The sequence below is a fragment of the Ovis canadensis genome, chromosome 12, assembly GCF_042477335.2.
Source record: "Ovis canadensis isolate MfBH-ARS-UI-01 breed Bighorn chromosome 12, ARS-UI_OviCan_v2, whole genome shotgun sequence".
Lineage (NCBI taxonomy): Eukaryota > Metazoa > Chordata > Mammalia > Artiodactyla > Bovidae > Ovis > Ovis canadensis.
In genome coordinates, this window is record NC_091256.1 from 55,343,138 (window position 1) to 55,363,760 (window position 20,623).

At 41.0% G+C, this 20,623-nt stretch overlaps 1 protein-coding gene across 3 annotated transcripts in view; it reads left to right on the forward strand.

The window, feature by feature from the left end:
• RERE (arginine-glutamic acid dipeptide repeats) overlaps positions 1 to 20,623 on the forward strand; it is a 420,891-nt gene that overhangs the window by 109,622 nt on the left and 290,646 nt on the right. The window contains exon 1 of one of the 3 annotated variants that reach the window (XM_069545779.1): positions 40 to 1,401. The exons of the other annotated variants lie outside the window; for them this stretch is intronic. The gene's annotated coding sequence lies outside the window, so the exon portion shown is untranslated. Of the gene's footprint in view, positions 1 to 39; positions 1,402 to 20,623 lie in introns of those variants that run through there. 3 annotated transcript variants of the gene reach the window in all.

A 20,623-nucleotide genomic window follows, 5' to 3' on the forward strand; every position in this document is an offset into this window, starting at 1 on the left:
TTTCAGATTTGAGTTGACACTGAGTGAATTTAATAATTTGAATTTATATTCCATAGGTATGGACTTTAAAAAATTTTGCTGTAGAGTATCTTATTCAGTAGGACAAAATGATTGTGGCTGTTATTACTAGGGAATACATGTTTTGAACATAGTTTAAACTTGGGTAGATTTGAGCAAGTTGGTAGATATTTACCAGATTGCGGGTGAAGGAGAAACCATTTGAAATTTACTTTTGGTAGTTCTATTTAGATGCCCATAACAATGGAATTAATAAGGGGTCTGGAATCTGGTAGCTGGTGGATAGTATGTTTATTTAAGGCCACATGGCAAGGAATGTGTATTTATTTTGCTTCGTTATTAGATGGATTTCAGTCAAGTCCAGTTTAAACTCTGCCTTGTCTAGCAGATGGACCTTTATTTTCTTTTGGAAAGAAGATTGGAGAGAAGACTTTTAAACAAATAGCTTACAGACAGTTCTTAACCTGTAAGGAAAATTGGGGTCAGAAATGTTGTTTGACATCAAAGGATGATTCTTGCTCTTGTGCTTCTTTGAAACAAATGTTCACCGTGTCTGTGATTGCTGGTTATTTCATCTGCATTTGCTAGACGTCAGAGGTGGTTGGCATTAATATTCCTGGCAGAAGCAGAGGCAGCTCTAGGGTGTGTGAGCTGCTGATCACTCACGGGGATGCGCTGCCTCTTTAATATCTTGCTTGCAGATGCATTTTCTAGCTGACCACGCTATTAAGAGCTGCCATCAATCACACAGTCTCCCAGTTCCGGCTGTTGGGAAGGGAGGGGGCTCTGGAGGGAGGGGAGGCTGGCCTAGTTGGTCCGGAGATACAATTGCCGCCGCTTTGTGTGTGTGCGCGCGCCCGCGGTGGCGGCGGGCAGGAGCTCTCGCGGAGCGGGCCGCGTTCCAGCCCGGGTTTTGCCGGCCGCCGCCGCCGCCGCCGCCGCGGGAGGCTGCTCTTTCTCTCCCAGCGTCTGGGTCACAGGCATGTGGCAGTGTCGGCCCGGCCGCCCGGGCTGAAGGAGCGTGAGCCGCGGCGGCCGCTTCCTCCAGCCGCGGGCGGGGCCCCGCGCGGCCACCGCCTCCCGGAGCTGCCGCGCCGCGGGGACCTGAGTCCGCGCCCGGCTGCCCTGCGGCCGCCCTGGCCTCCTTTTGTTTAGCAAGTGCATTTCACGCCCCGAGCCCCAGCCTGTCCCGCCGGTGCCCGCCGGCCTGAGTTTGCGAGGGCGCTCTGCACCGGAGGACGAGGAGGAGGAGAGGAGAGGAGGCCTGAGAGTTCAGCTCCAGCTGCGATCCGCCGCAGGGAAGTGGCCGGCCCCTCTGGCTGCGAGGGGAACGCAGGTCTTGGGCCAGGAAGTTGGACAGCTGCGGGCGCCGGGGCTCTCGAGGTGGGTGGACGCTAGTCTGTGGATTGCTCCAGTGTGTGATGACCCCAGAAATGGGAACAGCTCGGGGATTACCGGGAATGGCGGTGGCTTTCCAGGAATCAGGAATAGGTATTGGTTGTGTCCCATGGCAGTTCTGTTGGGCTCACTAGTTTGTTTTGTTTTTTAAATTGTCAGAACTCTAGAAATCCCAATTAAGTAAACCAATTAAGAAACTTGTTTAGGGCAGAGAAATAGTTTTATTTTTTGAAAGGAGTGTATGTGTGTGTGTGTGTGTGTGTGTGTGTGTGTGGTTCTTTAGAAGGAAAACTGAATATGAGCAGTGTATAATCCAAAAGCCGCTGTTTTATTAGAAATTTTACTGCTTACAGTGGAGCAAATTTAGGTTTAAAAATAAAGTGAATTGGATGGACTTGGTCATAAAGTAATTTAGGACTGCTTAGGTGACAGAAATAGTTTGTTTCCTGGATCCACAATACCCTTGTTTTACCAGGTTAGCTAAAACACAAAGATGGTTTTGAAGATTGGTCTAAGTTTAAACTTTTTTATTTTTCTCCCTGGGTTTGAGATGATGACTTCCCGACCCCTCCCCTGTATCTTGCTCTGTGGTTGAAGCTGTGGGGAGACCTGCTTGGCTACTTTCTGTTTGCTGAGAAAGAAACTTCCAGTTGGTTCCTTGGGTGTACTCTCTTGGCCTTTCACCTTTCTGGCCCACAGGTGCCTATGCTTTCTTGGGGGGGGGGGGTGTTTGGCCAAAGGCCTCCTCTCAGTCGTATGGAAATTAAAAAAAAAAATGGTATGTGAATGAGCACTGAGGTCAGTAGATTAGTTTTCCCTTTTGATATGTGTGTCTGTGCTTTAAGTTTGAGCCACTGAGTGCATATTGAGAACAGAGTTGACAGAGTCCTTAAAATTGTGTGCCCACAATTCTGGTCTTTCTTATTTTCTTTTTCTTTTTCCTTCCTAGGAGCTCCAAATTTAAAGTAGACACGATTTGAAACCATACAGACGGGAACAATATCCCATGTAAGCCCGTTGATCTGTGGGCAATTATTTCCAGATGCACAACCCAAACTCTCCATTTTTATGCGCGTGTTAGATTTGGGCTCTGAGAGGCAATTGCCTTTCTGAAAATGTACATTGCCTAGTTAAATAACACAAGGCAGACATTTTAGAGGCTTAACAGCAACTTCGCAATAGTATGGGAGCTGCAGTTAGAAGCCTTGTGTTTGTTTTTTTCCAACTCTGTAATTTAGTAGTGTTTAAACTATTTTATAAAGATCTCCGGGACCAGTGAAAGGTGGTTTTCAGTCCAGAGCACTTGAGTGCTCATTGTATTCTGGCAGGCCCTGGTGCTTGGCAGGCTGTGCTTGAAATGTTATTTGATCTGGTTGCATGAGAGAATGGACTACGATTACATTTCTGCCTTCCCTGTGGCTGTTGAAAGCGATGCATCAACGAGTCCTGTTCAGTAACATATTTAAAGACTTAACCTACATCCATTCACTCTTAGAAGGTTTCCAGCAAAAGGCTGTTTAGGTTTTTGTCTTGTTTTGTGGTTTTTGCATTTATGAATTGAGGCGAGAGCTGACGTAATGTAGCTGTACCACTTCCTTTGTGTGTGTGTGGGTTTTTATAGCCTATAGGATACGTTCCAGTCTGCGTGGTTGTGATGATTCCTGAATGCTAGAATATGTATGTATTTTCACATGCAAGTGCCCTGAGCCATGTGCCAATTTATTTTTTAGCTTGTAGGTCCGCTGAGGGGGAGTGTCATGGTGAACCCCAGCCAACTTATCTGGAAGGTCCAGTGAAAGGCCTGTTGTGTTACGCAGTCTAGCTCTTCATTTTAATTAGTGCAACTGTGTACAGCTGTTGGGTCAGACTGCATTGGCTGCTCCTGCAGGGTAGTTTTATCTTACACTGGAGGTTTTATGGACTTGTCTGGCTGTGTTTCTTAATCCCTCTCCCACCGCCACTGTGCTTGCTTTTAAGCAAACGATAGAACAAGACAAGGTTTTGTTTACTCTTGTAATAGTTTACTTGTGAGAGATTTATTTTTGGTTTTGAGGAAATTGGTAAACCATGTAATTTAGCAGTAGGTATTACCTTTACTATGCTTTTCCAAGGTCAAAGGGTTTTGCTTGCTATTGTGTTAGTCTGAGTAGCCAATGGAACCATCCATTTTATAATGACATAGGAAGCCTGCTTTTTTTTAAACTGGGTCTTTGTTTGCTATTCTAGGATTAGTTTGTAAAACTCAGAATAAATGTTAGTTCAGTGGAGATAACATGGCTACAATGTTTCTCCCTGTCTCTATCTTGTTACACTTACCAAGGGGACTAAGAGAACTTTTGATGCATAGCAGTTTGGCCAGGGGCTAGATGATTAACACAAAGATTCAGAAATGTCTCTTTTCAGGGCTGTGTGTGGCTACCTGTGTTATTTTTAAATGTGCTTTTGGCTCTAAGTTACTGGAGAGTATCCAGTAAGAATGAGTAGCTTTGTGTCTCTGGCTTTTCAGGCTGTAAAATAGACTGTGATCTTAATGGTTTGGTCTCTTTACTGTCTGCCTTTGTCTTGAAGAGATGCTGACCACTATGGTTTCCAAGAGTGTCCACCATATTTTTAAAATAAGGAGAAAAAGTCAAAAAGCAAAATTGACAAATCTGTTTATATATAAAGCTAACCTGATGCTTTTTCAGTGGCCCATTTTACTGATGGAAGAACATGGGGGATATGTTGTTTGAGGGATTTGTGGGGGTAGTGTTGGGGACTGGGGTGTAGTTAGCGGAGAAAGGAAGCTGGTTCAGGTTGAGATATTTTTTTAACTCATTGTAGAAATGTGTCCTTCTTAAAATAACCTGAAATGAGGAAAGAGTGCAACATCTAGAAAATGTAATAATTTCAATGTAACATCATAAAATGTTTCCTTAATTAAAAGAAATCAAGACATTTAGATTGGCACCAAAGAGTTCTGAATCAAGGGAAAAATAGAAGTACAGTAAGTATCCTAAATCCAGACAGGTTATTTCAGAAGTTTATTTGTATGTATTTGACCATATTTTTAAATTCCAAATTGTGATGGTGATTAGCATCACCAGAATCTTTTTAATTCTCGATATAGTTGATATACTTACATATTTGTAATAAAGGTAGAAAAGCAGTAGTTAAATTTAATTAGTAGAAAAAACCCAGCATATTCATTTTTTAATGCTGTCACTTGGAAGTGCCACTGGTATAATTAATTGATTTATTCATTATGAGTTGGTGGTAAATAGCTCAACTGTGTTCTAATCTCAGTTCTACTACTCTTTCACTGTGAGACCTAGGATAAGTTATCTGTTAGCCTCTTTGTGGGAAAAATGATGTCTACCTCAGAGGGTGTGCAAAATGCTTAGGAAAGTGCCTGACACATGACGACAGCTGGTGCTTAATGTAGCGAACACTGTCTATGCTCTAGGTACTGCTTTGGTGGCTAAAGATACAAACTAGATGAAGACCCTATTTTCAGCAGCACTTACGTTCCAGTGAGGGAAGACCAAACAAAGAGCGTGTTGATTCACAAAACTTCCAAAGATAACTTCAGGTCATGCCAGTGAGTTTTAGTTTAATATGTTTATTCTTTAAGCCATTGTTTTCTTTTTCCTTGATAAAATTATTTCTCATACTATCTGATGATATAGCCATTGTTAACAAGTTTTGGTTCATAGGTGGAATAGAGAAGGAGGAAGAGACTTTTTCTGGGAAAGGAAAAAAAAAAAGGAACAAAAAAGAAACATAGTGATTTGTCAGTTTAATCATCCAGTAGTAGAAGGGAAATGTTAAATCATGGTCCATCCATAAGAAGAAATATTATGCAACCACTAAAAATTTATCATGATATAAAAATTTAATGTAAAGCTCAGTGGGAAAAAACCATAGATGCAGCTTGATTCCACTTATGTGCGCATCCACATTTACTCACAGAGGCTGATAAGAAAAAAGATTAGAAAGGAATACACCAAACGTTAATAGTGCTCATCCCTGGATGATGGGATTAGGGGTGACTTCATTTCCTTAATATTCTGACTTTGAATGAATTGTTTACTTCTTGCAGGTCTAAATGCCTCTGAGGTATGAGGAAGGAGACCTAAGGCTTAGAGGAGTTGAGCAGTTTGACCGAGGCCTGCAGCTGGTCAGTGGGGAGGTCAAGATTGCAAGCCAGAGACTGAACCCTGTTCTTTCCTTGACCACCGCCACCCCCCCCCCCCCCCCCCGCCGTTTCATCCTATTAGAGGTGACCTCTGTGAAAGGGCTTCCCCTGACCTTTCTGCTCACACCTGTGGCCCAACTTTGAGAGTTGTTTATGCTACCAGAGGGCCCTCGCTGAATTTCACACAGGAGGAACCAGTGCTGAGGTGATGCTGTGCATGAAGTTATTAGAAAGGGAAAGCTGATGTTACAGCAAGAGGAGGAAATGGAAGAATGATTTGAGTGAAAGAGGTCTGAAAAGTAAAGCAATACAAGGGGATAAAGGGAGGAGGATGGTGCTTCAAGTGTGTAGGGGGTGACAGTAGAATCCCATGTTCTAGGTTTGCAACTAGAGAATGAGAACTGAGAAAACACTGTTGAAAAAAAAGTACCAACCAGTTACATAATCAGGAGTCAGTGGTACTCCTAAGGAGTTTTTGAGCAGAGCAGCCCAGGAGGCGGAGGATGGCCTGCGATGGTGGAAGCTTGTTTGCAGTTGGTAAGGAAATGTTGAGGAGTTTGGTAGCCAGGGAAGGAATGATGGAAGCTGACTGAAAGAGGTTACAGGTTAATGGCATTAACTGGTTGATGCATTAAAGAGGTTAATGGCAGTTGTGTCTGTAGGTAAGATTTTATGATGATTCACATGACAGTTGTGTTCAGGTTCTTGAAATAAAATGAGGCAGTGGATGTGAATTGCTTTAGAAAGAAGAAAATATTTTGATTTTAGAGGATTAGTCAGATGTTTACTTGTGAAGAGTTTAAAGAATATGGTAGATAAGTCTGGGGGGATCCTTTATAAAGCTAAAATATTTTTGCCAGTATAGATCAGAAATAATCTCTTGGTTCTAAAGACAAACAATTAGATCTGTTTGTCATGTCTTGTTTCCACAAAGTGAATCAGCTTTTGCAGTTGCAGTTAAAAAAAAAAGGGTCAGTTTGTATGTGACTGTTTCGCTTCCGAGGAACAAAATAGAGTTGAATATATCGTGCATTTGAAAAATTGCTCAAGTCAGACGCCTCCAGATGGTGTGTGCTGCTGTGTTCACAGCTGCATTTACCTCAAGCTCCCCAGATTGTCTTCTAATAATTTAAGAATAGCTGGTTAGAAACAGTGATATGGTCAAGTCTCTGCTGGTTTTGAACCTCAGCAGCAGTAGAAACCTATGTGCCTTTTGTAACATGCTACATGAAATTACTTCCTTCCTTCCTTTTGCATTGTTTTCAGGATTTCTTCTTGGGCTGATTTATGCTTTGCACAGACAGCCTTAGTACTTACACATAGCTGTCAGTGACCAGGTTCTTTTCATGTAGTCTCGGGTGAGATTGGAGAATGGCTTTTGATTAGCTTTAAATGATGTTTTTGTTGTCTTACTAATAATCTTTTTAATATATCAAATATATATAGTTGATACTTTTAGACATATAGTATGGTGAGCATTTTGTTTGTTTGTTTTTTTTTGATGTTACCAACCAACAACAACAAAAAGACAAAAACTCTTTAAATACTCGCATCTGCTTCCCAATATAAGTGTGTTTTCCTTTTACAAGGATTTAATAAAAGTTATTTTGGAAGAACTCAGATTACTAAGTCTTAATTTTTTTGGCCATACAGGCTACTGTTTGTATGCTTAGTGGAAGAAACAGTTTTGATAAATTAGATGTAAAATGTAGGCAAATAGTTTGAAACATTATCTAGGAATTTTAAATATGTGAGCAGGGATGGTAAGACAGACAAGCACATTTTTTATTAATTGACCAAAATAATGTAGAAAAACATACCAAGATCAAACCATTTAAACAGTTGTTTTCTCCTTTTGGTTCTAGGTATTACGTCTTACTGTTGTCTTTTTTTTTTTTTATCCATAAACACTTTATTTCCTGAGAGATTACATTTGTTTTTCTTTTCAAAATATCTTTTTTCTACCTCCTCTGGTATCACTCCCCAAAAATCTAACTTTCAAACGAATTACATATAAATTTGAGATAAATGGGCCGACCTGATCATGGTAAAGAACAAACTTCTGTATCTTTTTACATTTATGAAATCAGGTACAAAAATCAGCATGCCCCACTGAGGAAAGGGAAAAAAACTGTTAAACCAGGCTAAGAAAGTACATTGAAAGAAATGTCACCTTCCCAAAGTTCCTTCCTAGAAGCTGGCTGGTTGTAGACAATGTATATACTAGTGAATGTATATAGAGTCTCAGACTCATGAGTTGGGTTTTACCAGTTAAATAAATGCTAGGGCAGTGCTAAGTAGCCATTAATAAATGAGACTTCTGAATTTCATATATGGCTGTTTAGTATAAACCTTCACAGAGCATTTTTGATGATGAGTTAATACATATACCTAGAACATAAAAAGTGTTAAGAACAGAGCCTACCTAAGCACAATAAGCATTTAATAAGTGTCAACTATTTCTAACAATACGGTCAAAGCTTACAGTAATAATCAAAACAGACAGGTTTTACAAAACTAATGTCTGATGAGAAAGAAAATTTCAATTTTGCTCTCATGTCTTTGCAGTTATGTATGAGAACATGTGTATTCCTACTGCCGTAATTCTAAAACAAACCAGTACCTATAGTTGCAAATGTTTAGCTTCGAAAGGTTTTCAGCAGGAAGGTCACAAGGTGACACTGCTGCTGCTGCTGTCACCTCAGTCGTGTCCAACTCTGTGCGACCCCGTGCGACCCCATGGATGGCAGCCCACCAGGCTCCCCGTCCCTGGGAGTCTCCAGGCAAGAACACTGGAGTGGGTTGCCATTTCCTTCTCCATACTGTTGTCTTTTTTGTGTGTGGATATCTTCTTATTAGGGCTTCCCTGGTGGCTCAGACGGTAAAGTGTCTGTCTACAATGCGGGAGACCCAGGTTCGATCCCTGGGTTGGGAAGATCCCCTGGAGAAGGAAATGGCAATCCACTCCAGTACTATTGCCTGGAAAATCCCGTGGACAGGAGTCTGGTAGGCTACAGTCCATGGGGTTGCAAAGAGTCGGACACGACTGAGTGACTTCACTTCCCACTTCCGTATCTTCTTATAATGAGAAAAATTATGTAGAATACTTTTAACCTAAGTGTATACTCTCTGACTGGGCTTCCTAGGTCACCCAGTGGTAAAGAATCAGCCTCCCAGTGCAGGAGACATGGGTTTGATCCCTAGTTCAGGCAAATCCTCTGGGGAAGGAAATGGCAACCCACTCCAGTATGCTTGTCTGGGAAATCCTATAGACAGAGGAGCCTGGTGAGGTGCAGTTCATGGGGTCGCAAACAGTCAGGCATGACTTAGTAACTCAATAACAGCATATTCTTTTGACTACTTACCTGGGCAGTATCTCTTTCATGGGCTGTTCTCTTTCCACAGAGCATAATTCTCACGTTGACTAGATAAATAGATAAGGGTAAGTGTTCAGCAATGGAATGTTCACCTTTTTAAAAAACACATTAAATGTGCAGTGAAGGAAGTAGAGCAATTAGTGCTCACTCTGAAGTGTGTGTGTGTGGGGGCAGGAGCAGGGTAAGTTTTGATCTTTGAGTGGAAAGGAAGAATAGAAAGTGCTGGAAGAAAGTAATGTCTAAAGCAGTCTCACCTTTTTTGGGGAAAGCTTTCTTCAGTTTTGTGAACAGGCTTAAATTGATTGCATGGACATTTATTATTGGATAAGTAAATATTTTATTTATGTGATACATAAAACACTAAAAATTAAACCACTGTTTAATAAATTAATTAAATCAATAGAATTTATTACAGGGAGCAGTTTTAATTTTATAGAAAAATGGAGTGGAAAGTACAGAGTCCCCACTTGTACAGTCTCTTTCCACCCTGTTGTCCCTCTTATTAACATCTTGTGTTACTGTGGTACGTAGAGTTGATGATGCAATATTGATACCTTACTGTTAACCAAAGAAACAAAAGGCAAAGGAGAAAGGAAAAGATACATCCAAATGAATGCAGAGTTCCAAAGAATAGTAAGGAGAGATAAGAAAACTTTCTTAAGTGAACAATGCAAAGAAATAGAGGAAAACAATAGAATGGGAAAGACTAGAGATCTCTTCAAGAAAATCAGAGATACCAAGGGAACATTTCATGCAAAGATGGCCACAGTAAAGGACAGAAACTGTAAGGACCTAACAGAAGCAGAAGAGGTTAAGAAGAAGTGGCAAGAATACACAGAAGAACTGTACAAAACAAGGTCTTAATGACCAGATAACCACGGTGGTGTGGTCACTCACCTAGGGCCAGACATCCTGGAGTGTGAAGTCAAGTGGGCCTTAGGAAGCATCACTATGAACAAAGCTAGTGGAGGTGATGGAATTCCAGTTGTGCTAATTCAAATCCTAAAAGATGATGCTGTGAAAGTGCTGCACTCAATATGCCAGAGAATTTGGAAAGCTCAGCAGTGGCCACGGGACTGAAAAAGGTCAGTTGTTTGTTCCAATCCCAAAGAAAGGCAATGAATGCCAAAGAATGTTCAAACTACTGCACCATTTCTCATTTCACATGCTAGCAAGGTAATACTCAAAATCCTTCAAGCTGGGCTTCAACAGTACGTGAACCAAGAACTTTCACATGTACAAGATGGATTTAGAAAAGGCAGAGGAACCAGAGATCAAACTGCCAACATCTAGTGGATCATAGAAATACCAAGAGAATTCTAGAAAAACATCTACTTGTGCTTCATTGACTACACTAAAGCCTTTGACTATGTGGATCACAACAAAACATGGAACCTCTTGGTTACCTGTGTTCCTCATTTGGCAAAAGATTTCATTTTACAGAGAGAAAGAGATACTTAGAATTTTTTAAAATAAACTTATTCCAGCCTAAGGTCCATATTTGCTTTTGGTGGTTGTTCAGTCGTTCAGTGGTGTCCAACTCTTTGCAGTGCCATGCAGCACACCACACTTCTCTGCCCTCCACTGTCCCCTGGCGTTTTCTTAAATTCACATCCATTGAGCCTTATTTGCTAGATACTTATAAAAGTAAAGATTTGCATTAATTATTGCATGACCAGAGTAATCAGAGCACTCAGAGATGAGGACCGTTTGATCTTGCCTTTGTATAGTCAATGGGGTCACACAGAGTTAGACAAAACTGACTGACTTTCACGTAGATTTTGACTTTGGGAGGTTATAAATTGCAGCAGTGAATATTGAAGGGTTTTACTATTAGGTAAATACTGCACACTTCTGAAACGAGGTTAGAATTACTTCCCAAGTGTGGTTTATTTAGAATATTTTTGACTTTGCATCTGTCCTATGGTTACTTATTGGAGATGAATATCAACCTAACTGTGCCCTGGGCTTCCCCACAGCCTTGGTGTTGAAGATGAGTTGAATAGGTTCTCCTGGGGGTTATGCAGATCATTCATTCTTTTATCAAGGGTTCTTGACTTTCTTTTTGTCAGAGACTCTGTTGAGTATTGGTGTAAGCTGTGGTTTCTCCTGCAGAGCAGAGCTGTGAACATTTGCCTGCATGTCCACAGCAAGCAGCTGCAGGTCATTTATGGAGCTCCTGCAGCCTGTCCATAGACGGGAGCTCATTTAGGAACTCCTCTTCTAGGGAGCCTTAAGTCTCTGTTTAAATTACCAAGAATCCTGTGTATTTTTTATTTTAGGTAGATTTGCTTTACTTGAATATTGTGGTTTGAGTTCATTGACCTGTCTGGAGCCTGTGGAATTGCTGTTTGTGTGTCCTGAACAGTTTATCCAGGGCTTCCTGAAGGTGCTCTTGGCCACGGCAGACTGCTGTCTCTATGAGGACACAGAGGAGAGCCTTTTCTCAGCTCTCAGTTCCAGAAGGAACTGACCTCCTCCTGAGCCTGTGGTTTGTTTCTGACTTCCGGATTTAGAATCCTGTGACGAATCAAGTTTCTTCTGAGTTATCTGCTTATAAAATGTTGTCTACATCTAACAAAAGGCATAAATGAACCGAACATCTTTTTCATGGTTTCATTTTCTCAGTCCTCCCTCTCCCCCTTCAATTTTCTTTTGTCCCTAAAAAGAAAGAAACAGTATAGTAGTGTACAGTTAGAATACAGGCTCTGCACCCCCATGTGATCCCTGAGACCTGCAGTGTGGCCTGAGGGAGCCGGTTTCAGCCCTGTGTGCTCAGAGTCCTCTTCTAAAAAGTGTTCCTACTTTGTGTGGCTCCCATGAGGGTGATACCAGAGAGTGCGTAGAGCAGTAACTGGTCCGGGTACATGCTGTCTACATCTTAGCTACTTAGTTATGCATCCAGTTCCCTCATCTATTTAAAATTTTATATTGTATGAATATCAGTAAACTGCCTTAAGTAAGCCCTTTTAAAAGTAAGCCATGTTTTACACTCCTCTGAAGATTTGTATTTGTATAAATAGACATTTTATGTATTTTTATATAAAATTTATAAAAAGGTTTAATTTCTGCCTGAAGACAGTCATTAAGCATGTCATGGAGGAGAGTGAAATAGCGACTGAACAACAAAGGAGAGTGCTAGGGGCTGAGGATTCTCCCCAATTTCAGATGGGCTTCCTAGGTGGCGCTATGGGCAAAGAATCTGCCTGCCAACGCGGAAGGTGTGAGATGCCAATTTGATCCCTGGGTCAGGAAAATTCCCTGAAGGAGGAAATGGCACCCCACCCCAGTATTCTTGCTGGGAGAATTCCATGGACAGAGGAGCCTGACAGGCTACAGTCCACGGGGTTGCAAAGAGTTGAATACAACTGAACGTATGAGTACACACACCCAAATTTCATATGCTTATCCTAACCCACAATATTTTGGTATTTGAAAGTGAAGCTTTGGGAGGTAATCAGGTTTAGATGGGAAAAGGCAATGGCACCCCACTCCCGTACTCTTGCCTGGAAACTCCCATGGACAGGGGAGCCTGGTATGCTGCAGTCCATGGGGTTGCTAGGAGTCGGACACGACTGAGCAACTTCACTTTCACTTTCATGCATTGGAGAAAGAAATGGCAATGCACTCCAGTGTTCTTGCCTCAGGAATCCCAGGAACGGGGGAGCCTGGTGGGCTGCCATCTGTGGGGTCACACAGAGTCGGATACGACTGAAGCGACTTAGCAGCAGGAGCAGCAGCTTTAGATGAGGTCATGTGGGTGGGGCCTTATGATGAGAATAGTGTCCCTGTTTGAAGAGAAAGAGTGTGACGTCTCGCCCTGCCACGTGAGGGCACAATGAGAAGGTGGGAGACTAAGTGCCCTGAGTTGGCTGGGACCTTGACCTTGACTTCCCAGTCCCCAGAACTGGGTGAAATACACTACTTTTCTTCAAGCTGCCCAGTCTGTGGCATTCTGATATTGCGCTGGAGCAGACTAAAACACAGTAAATTTCATACATGAAGAGTAGAAGGTGATCATTAGCTTATCACAGAGACAGCTGTTTGAGAGGGAAATGGGGATGATGCTTCTGTTTGCAGAAGGCTTTACCCCTACTGGCTAGCCTTCCTGACTTCTGGTTGGTTCTCACAATACCTTTAGAAGGCAGCAGAGCAGATGCTGGCTTCTCATGTGAGAGAGCCAGGTCAGGAGAAGTCAGCTGAGCTGCTCGTGTTCACAGTGCCCATTTTAGAAGTTCCCGAGCCTCTTTAATAGCCGTGGTTTCTGACTTCTATATCTATTGTTTGTTCATGAACACTTTAATATTGTCAGTTCAGTCGTATAATTCTTTTCCTTAGAAGAATATAACCTTTACTTTTAGTCTTTACAGGGATATTATTTTCAAAGTGGGGAGTTTCCTGCATTTTACATTTCAACTTGAGAATTTTTGAAACATCGGTGGTGAAGTAGTTGAATTTATTTATCTTTACTGTCTTTTCAGGGAGAAAAATAGAATTTATAAGTTCTTTGTTTGGCCTGCTGGTTAGATTTGAAGTATAAAATTCCTGTGAAGTAACATTAATTCTAAGAAATGTGATATTAGCTGAATTCATACTTAGCACATTTTATTCTTCTATAGGTCTACATATAGGTTTGCCTTTTAGTCTTGCTGGTGAGATTCTAATATGTAGGAGTTATTTGGGGCTATCCATGGTCAAAAGATTGCTGTTTGTTTTGGTCAAGGTGCTTTGAGTATGTCTTGATCAAAGGGATGAAACAGGAGGGTTAGAACCTAAAACTGTAATGAGTTAAAAGCGGCGGGAAACCCTTAACTCCAAACTTCCATCTAGACTCTGTCCTTCATTCTGAATGAATTCTGAATTCCTGAAAATATTTATGAGCCATCAGAATATACTGTATTTGCTCCATTTCCCGTTAAATTTTAACAAAGTAGAATTAAGAAGCACAAAATTTTACTTCCTGGTGATAAAGTGATTCATGTGAGATCAAAAAGTTGGAATAGATTAAAAAAAATTGAGATAAAATTTCCTTACCAGATCTATTAAACAATTGTACAAGGTAATGGTTTTTAGTGTATTTGCAGTCTTGGGCCAGCTCACTGGTGGCTTTATCTGCAGTGCAGGAGACACAGGTTTGATCCCTGGGTTGGAAGATCCCCTGGAGAAGGAAATGTCAGACCACTCCAGTATTCTTGCCTGGGAAACCCCATGGACAGAGGAGTCTGGTGGGCTACAGTTCATGGGGTTACAAAAGAGTGGGGCACGACTTAGTGGCTAAACAGCAACAGCAGCATCATAATATAACTAGGAATAGGTTTTATATGGCAGTTTCTGGTGATTAATTGAATGTTCCTAGATAATCTTTTATGGGTAAATTTGTTCTATGAATAAGAATATAACTTATCTGTATGATTTAGTATTACAGTATATAGTTGGCTTAAGGCATTCAGACCCATCTCTTGTTTATAATGGTGCGACATAAGGAAATTAACTTCAGCCCAAGGTTATTAAATCCTTCAGTGACTGATGACTCCTTTCAAGGGGATTATAAGCAGTTATGAATATAATGTGAAAAGAGGTGTAGTCTCTTTTAGCATATTATCCGGAGAAATTGCAACTTTTCCAGAGCTTTGTTTCTACATTTCATGTGCCCAAAATATGTTTATATATTTTCCACCTTGAGCAATTTGTGTTCATTTGTTAGTAGAAAGGCTGATGGTGGGTGTTTCTTAGATTATGGGACTTTTCTTCATGCTTTTTTCCAGTTAGTTAATGAAAATCAAGTGGGCCCTTAAGGCTGCTTTTTCTCTTTCCTAGTCCATTCACTTGCCTGCTGTCCTAGCTGTTTCATGCTTCTTCCCTGTCTTAATGCTCGGTTTTCTGCTTCCGTGAGATAAACCAAGCCAGTCCAAAGAGGACTTCTGCTGACACCACCTCTGGGCACCTCGCGGGCCCAGCTTGCAGCAGCTTGCCTTCCCCACTGCCCGGAGATAGAGCATCCACCCTCTCCCTCACATAGTCATTTTCCGTCTCTCACATGAGGCATGTTTTGAACTCTGTTGGATCATATAGATTTTCTGCTTTTCTCCCATCTTAAGACAAATACAAAATCAAAATCTTCCCCCCCTTTGACCCCAGTGCCCTTATTTCTCTGCTCTGCCTTGCAGCAAAACATCGCAACATGAGTTTTCTGCACTCAAGGTCCCCAGCTCTCTCACCTCTCTTAAATCCATCACCCGCCATTCCAGGGAAGCTGCTCCGGTAAAGATTGACATGTCCTTGGCACTGCCTGTTCCCTGTCCTGGAATCTGTCCCCAGATATCTGTGTGTTCTTCCTTTCACGTGTCAGTGAGGCCTACCTTGACCCTCCATCTCTGTTTCCCTTGCCCTGCTCTGTTTTTTCCCTCTAGACTATCCTCCTCTTATATACTATATATGTTTATTTTCATTACTTATTCCTTGTTCTTCCCACTAGAATGTAAAGTACTGAAGGGCAGGGATTTTAACTGTGCAATTTACTGATTTATCCCTGGCACCTGGAACAGTAACTGACACAGAATAGATGTCAGTTTTCTGCACTGTGCCCTAGGACTTATGGCTCTAAGAATTATCTAAATGGATATAACTAAAATTTTATCTCTAGTCCACGTCTACTCAGCTGCTTTCTTCATATGTCCACTGTGGTGTCCACTAGCATCTAAAACTCAACATGCCCAAATGGAACTTCTGCTGTTTCCCCGTACCCCACACACAGGGACTTCCGAGCCAAGGTGGCACTAGTGGTAAAGAACCTGCCTGGCCGTGCAGGAGTTGCAGGAGACCCGGGTCCGATCCCTGGGTCAGGGAGATCCCCTGGAGGAGGGCATAGCAAGCCACCCAGTATTCTTGCCTGGAGAATCCCAAGAACAGAGGAGCCAGGCAGGCTACAGGCCATAGAGTTAGAAAGTCAGACAGGACTGAAGTGACTTAGCATACACACCCTACATATAGCCGTGGGGTTTGTTCTTCAGTTAGTAGGATCTTACTTATCACCTCTTTTCTTTGGTTGCTTAGTTCTATCTGGCACTTTTAAAAACAGTTACATTTTTTGAAATATTGAAAGAAATTTAAAACAGTGATGTACCAATGCAGTCAGTGTCCATTACTTGATTTATTAATTTAACCAATGACCCCCCCCGCCCCCCAACCACTGTTCCATAGAATTATTAGTTAGTTTTTTGATGTTTGATACTTGTAAATATGGTTTTAGCTTTTAAAGTAAAGAAGTAAGAATACTTGTTACTGAAAGTTTGATTTATAATTGCGATCTGCTTAACAAATATAAAATACCTTTTTAGAAAACTTTTCCAAGTGTAGTGAATAAACTACTGAATCAGGAAATGTGTACTTAGAAGTTCCTCTCAGGGAGAACCAGATCAGTCCTCTTAAGATCCAAACTTGAAACTCGTTTTAGAGGGACATGGAGTTAATGACATCTCTTCTGTAAATGTTGATCAGTCTTATAGTGTCGTAAATAACGAGACTGCTTTCTTCCAGTTGGATTTCAGTTGGCAATTACATTTGCTGTCTACCAGCAAATCATGAGATTTCTTGCATATGAAACTCTTTAAAAGAATCTTATCCTTGCAGAAAATGTATGTTGATAGTTTACAGGACAGTGCCCAGGCACTGTAAGCAGACTTTGTTAGGTATAAAAATTATGATTTGTTTAATATTACTATATTCATATTTGCTTTATTATTACATTTCCCTCAATGATAGAGATCAGAGAAACTCACAATAATGTTTTCTGGTTTTTTTTGGAACAAGTAAAGGAGCAGAACAATCATTTTTGGCTAATTTAATGCAGTGGTGGTATCATAAGGAGAATCGCATTGTGATCAGACTATGCCAAGATAACCCAGTACATCAGTGAAAAATTTGGTTGACATTTGATAGATGGGAAAAGGAGAAGGAATTTGCCTGAAGTTTTTACTTTTTAATGATGGAGTTTCCTTTTTACATCCAGTGCATTGATGTGGGATCTGTTTTTAATAGTAATAGAGAAAGAATCTTTGATTTACAGGTCTGGTAGTATACATTTCCTTTCTCTGTGACCCTAAAATACTCTCAACTTAATCCTCAGCATATTGAGGTGGGATCATAATTCCCATTTAACAGAGGAGAAAAATAGCTGAGAGGTCAAGTCATCTTACTCACTGCCCCTCAGTATTTGGTTTGATTGCCATGTCTTTATCTTCTATTGCTTTCTCTTCTAAGATTAAAAGCAAATCTAAATATATTGATGTGCAGTTTTTGCTTAACTCAATTATTAAGTTCAGTTTCCTTTAACTTCTGTAATACTCATTTAAAAAATTTATAAAAAAGTTTTTCTGATTTCCATGGCATTAGAAACAGTATATAAAAATTTACTGAGAAGCTAAAAGCTGAATTTGTTAGATTTATCAATTGGGATCTGAAGAGGATTAATTTAGAAATGGGCTTTAATAAAAAACTGATTGCTTAAATGGAACCCATCAGTGAATTATGTATTGTAACTCAGGAGATCAGCTCTATATTTGGACTAGTGAAGGGGCTTCTAATTCAGCTTTCCTTTTTATGCAATTTGTCTTCTGTGTTCACTGGCATTGCAGGAGGAGAGGTTCTGTGTATAGCCCTTGGGCAGGTAAGACTGCAGGACATAAGATTGTGGCTCCTCCAGAGACAGTCAAGCACTTTTGTACTTAGGTGGACTTCCCTGGTGGCTCAGACGGTAAAGAGTCTGTCTACAATGCGGGAGACCTGGGTTCAATCTGTTTATTGTTCTTGTTTGTTTTTTAAAATTTCCTAGTTGAAATATAGGGTTTTGTTGTTGTAAATCTGACATTGCTAATATATCATTGTTTTCTTTTTTCCTTCAGAAATTTTTTATTAGAGTACATATGAGTTCAGTTCAGTTCAGTTGCTCAGTCCTGTCCGACTCTTTACGACCCTGTGAATCGCAGCACACCAGGCCTCCCTGTCCCTCACTAACTTTTGGAGTTTACCCATTGAGTCGGTGATGCCATCCAGCCATCTCATCCTCTGTCGTCCCCTTTTCCTCCTGTCCCCAATCCCTCCCAGCATCAGAGTCTTTTCCAATGAGTCAGCTCTTCGCATGAGGTGGCCATAGTATTGGAGTTTCAGCTTCAGCATCAGTCCTTCCAACGAACACCCAGGACTGATCTCCTTTAGAATGGACTGGTTGGATCTCCTTGCAGTCCAAGGGACTCTCAAGAGTCTTCTCCAACACCACAGTTCAAAAGCATCAATTCTTTGGCGCTCAGCCTTCTTCACAGTCCAACTCTCACATCCATACATGACTACTGGAAAACTATAGCCTTGACTAGACGGGCCTTTGTTGGCAAAGTAATGTCTCTGCTTTTGAATATGCTATCTAGGTTGGTCATAACTTTCCTTCCAAGGAGTAAGCGTCTTTTAATTTCATGGCTGCAGTCACCATCTGCAGTGATTTTGGAGCCTCAAAAAATAAAGTCTGATACTGTTTCCCCATCTATTTCCCATGAAGTGATGGGACCAGATGCCATGATCTTCGTTTTCTGAATGTTAAGTTTTAAGCCAACTTTTCCACTCTCCTCTTGCACTTTCGTCAAGAAGCTTTTTAGTTCCTCTTCAATTTCTGCCATAAGGGTGGTGTCATCTACATACCTGAGGTTATTGATATTTCTCCAGGTAATCTTGATTCCAGCTCGTGCTTCTTCCAGCACAGCATTTCTCATGATGTACTCTGCATATAAGTTAAATAAGCAGGGTGACAATATACAGCCTTGACGTACTCTTTTTCCTACTTAAAACCAGTCTGTTGTTCCATGTCCAGTTCTAACTGTTGCTTCCTGACCTGCATACAGGTTTCTCAAGAGGCAGATCAGGTGGTCTGGTATTCCCATCTCTTTCAGAATTTTCCACAGTTTATTGTGATCCACACAGTCAAAGGCTTTGGCATAGTCATTAAAGCAGAAATAGATGTTTTTCTGGAACTCGCTTGCTTTTTCAATGATCCAACTAGCCAATCTGATCACACGGACCACTGCCTTGTCTAACTCAATGAAACTAACCCATGCTCTGTGGGGCCACCCAAGACGGATGGGTCATGGTGGAGAGGTCTGACAGAATGTGGTCCACTGGAGAAGGGAACGGAAAACCACTTCAGTATTCTTGCCTTGAGAACCCCATGAACAGTATGAAAAGGCAAAATAATAGGATACTGAAAGAGGAACTGCCCAGGTCAGTAAGTGCTCAATATGCCATGGAGATCAGTGGAGAAATAACTCCAGAAAGAATGAAGGGATGGAGCCAAAGCAAAAACAATACCCAGCTGTGGATGTGACTGGTGATAAAAGCAAGGTCTGATGCTGTAAAGAGCAATATTGCATAGGAACCTGGAATGTCAGGTCCATGAATCAAGGCAAATTGGAAGTGGTTATACAGGAGATGGCAAGAGTGAATGTCGACATTCTAGGAATCAGTGAACTAAAATGGACTGGAATGGGTGAATTTAACTCAGATGACCATTATATCTACTACTGTAGGCAGGAATCCCTTAGAAGAAATGGAGTAGCCATCATGTTCAACCAAATAGTCCGAAATGCAGTACTTGGATGCAGTCTCAAAAATGACAGAATGATCTCTGTTCGTCTCCAAGGCAAACCATTCAGTATCACAGTAATCCAAGTCTATGCCCCAACCAGTAACACCGAGGAAGCTGAAGTTGAACAGTTCTATGAAGACCTACAAGACCTTTTAGAACTAACACCCAAAAATGTCCTTTTCATTATAGGGGACTGGAATGCAAAAGTAGGAAGTCAAGAAACACCTGGAGTAACAGGCGAATTTGGCCTTGTAGTATGAAATGAACAGGGCAAAGGCTAATAGAGTTTTGCCAAGAGAACGCACTGGTCATAGCAAACAGATGATTTACAGTGTTGTAAAAAAATTTGTTTTTGAGGTAGAGGGGTTCATTTCCTGGCATGTGGGATCTTAGTTCCCCGTCCAGGGGGAGAACCTATGCCCTCTGCAATGGAAGTGCAGAATCTTCTACTGTCAGGGAAGTTCTTAATATATAACAGTTTGACAGGTGATTTTATAAGGTTGTGTATTTCAGCATTAATTCCACCATGTGACAGGAAGGAAGGGCTTTTTGTTTATGTCTAGGACATTATTAAAGTTAGACTTGATTTCTTGTTTCATGACACTGCCATGATGATACTGGCTTTTCTCACAAATGTCTGTAATTAAAGAAGATGAAGTTTAAATATTCCTAATGTACTATTTGATGGATTGATTCATTGAAAGTGCACTTCATCACTGAATTATGCTTTAAAGACTTTTGGCACTCTTTAAACCATGAAAAAATTTAAGTTCTTTAGCATGACTCTCAGTGGACATTTTATTATCTATCTTTTATTACTAAGATCCTGCAAGGGCAGTTGTAAAAAGCTAAAAATTGTATTTTTAACCTTTTAAATGGTATTGTTAACTTAGCACTAGAGGAGGGCCTATGGCATAAACCTTTTTTTTTTTTTTTTGGCCATGCACTGGCAGGATTAATCAATACCACAGGTATCTTTTTCTAAGCTTTCATCTCATATAGTGGAAGGTTGCATAGCTGCCGCCA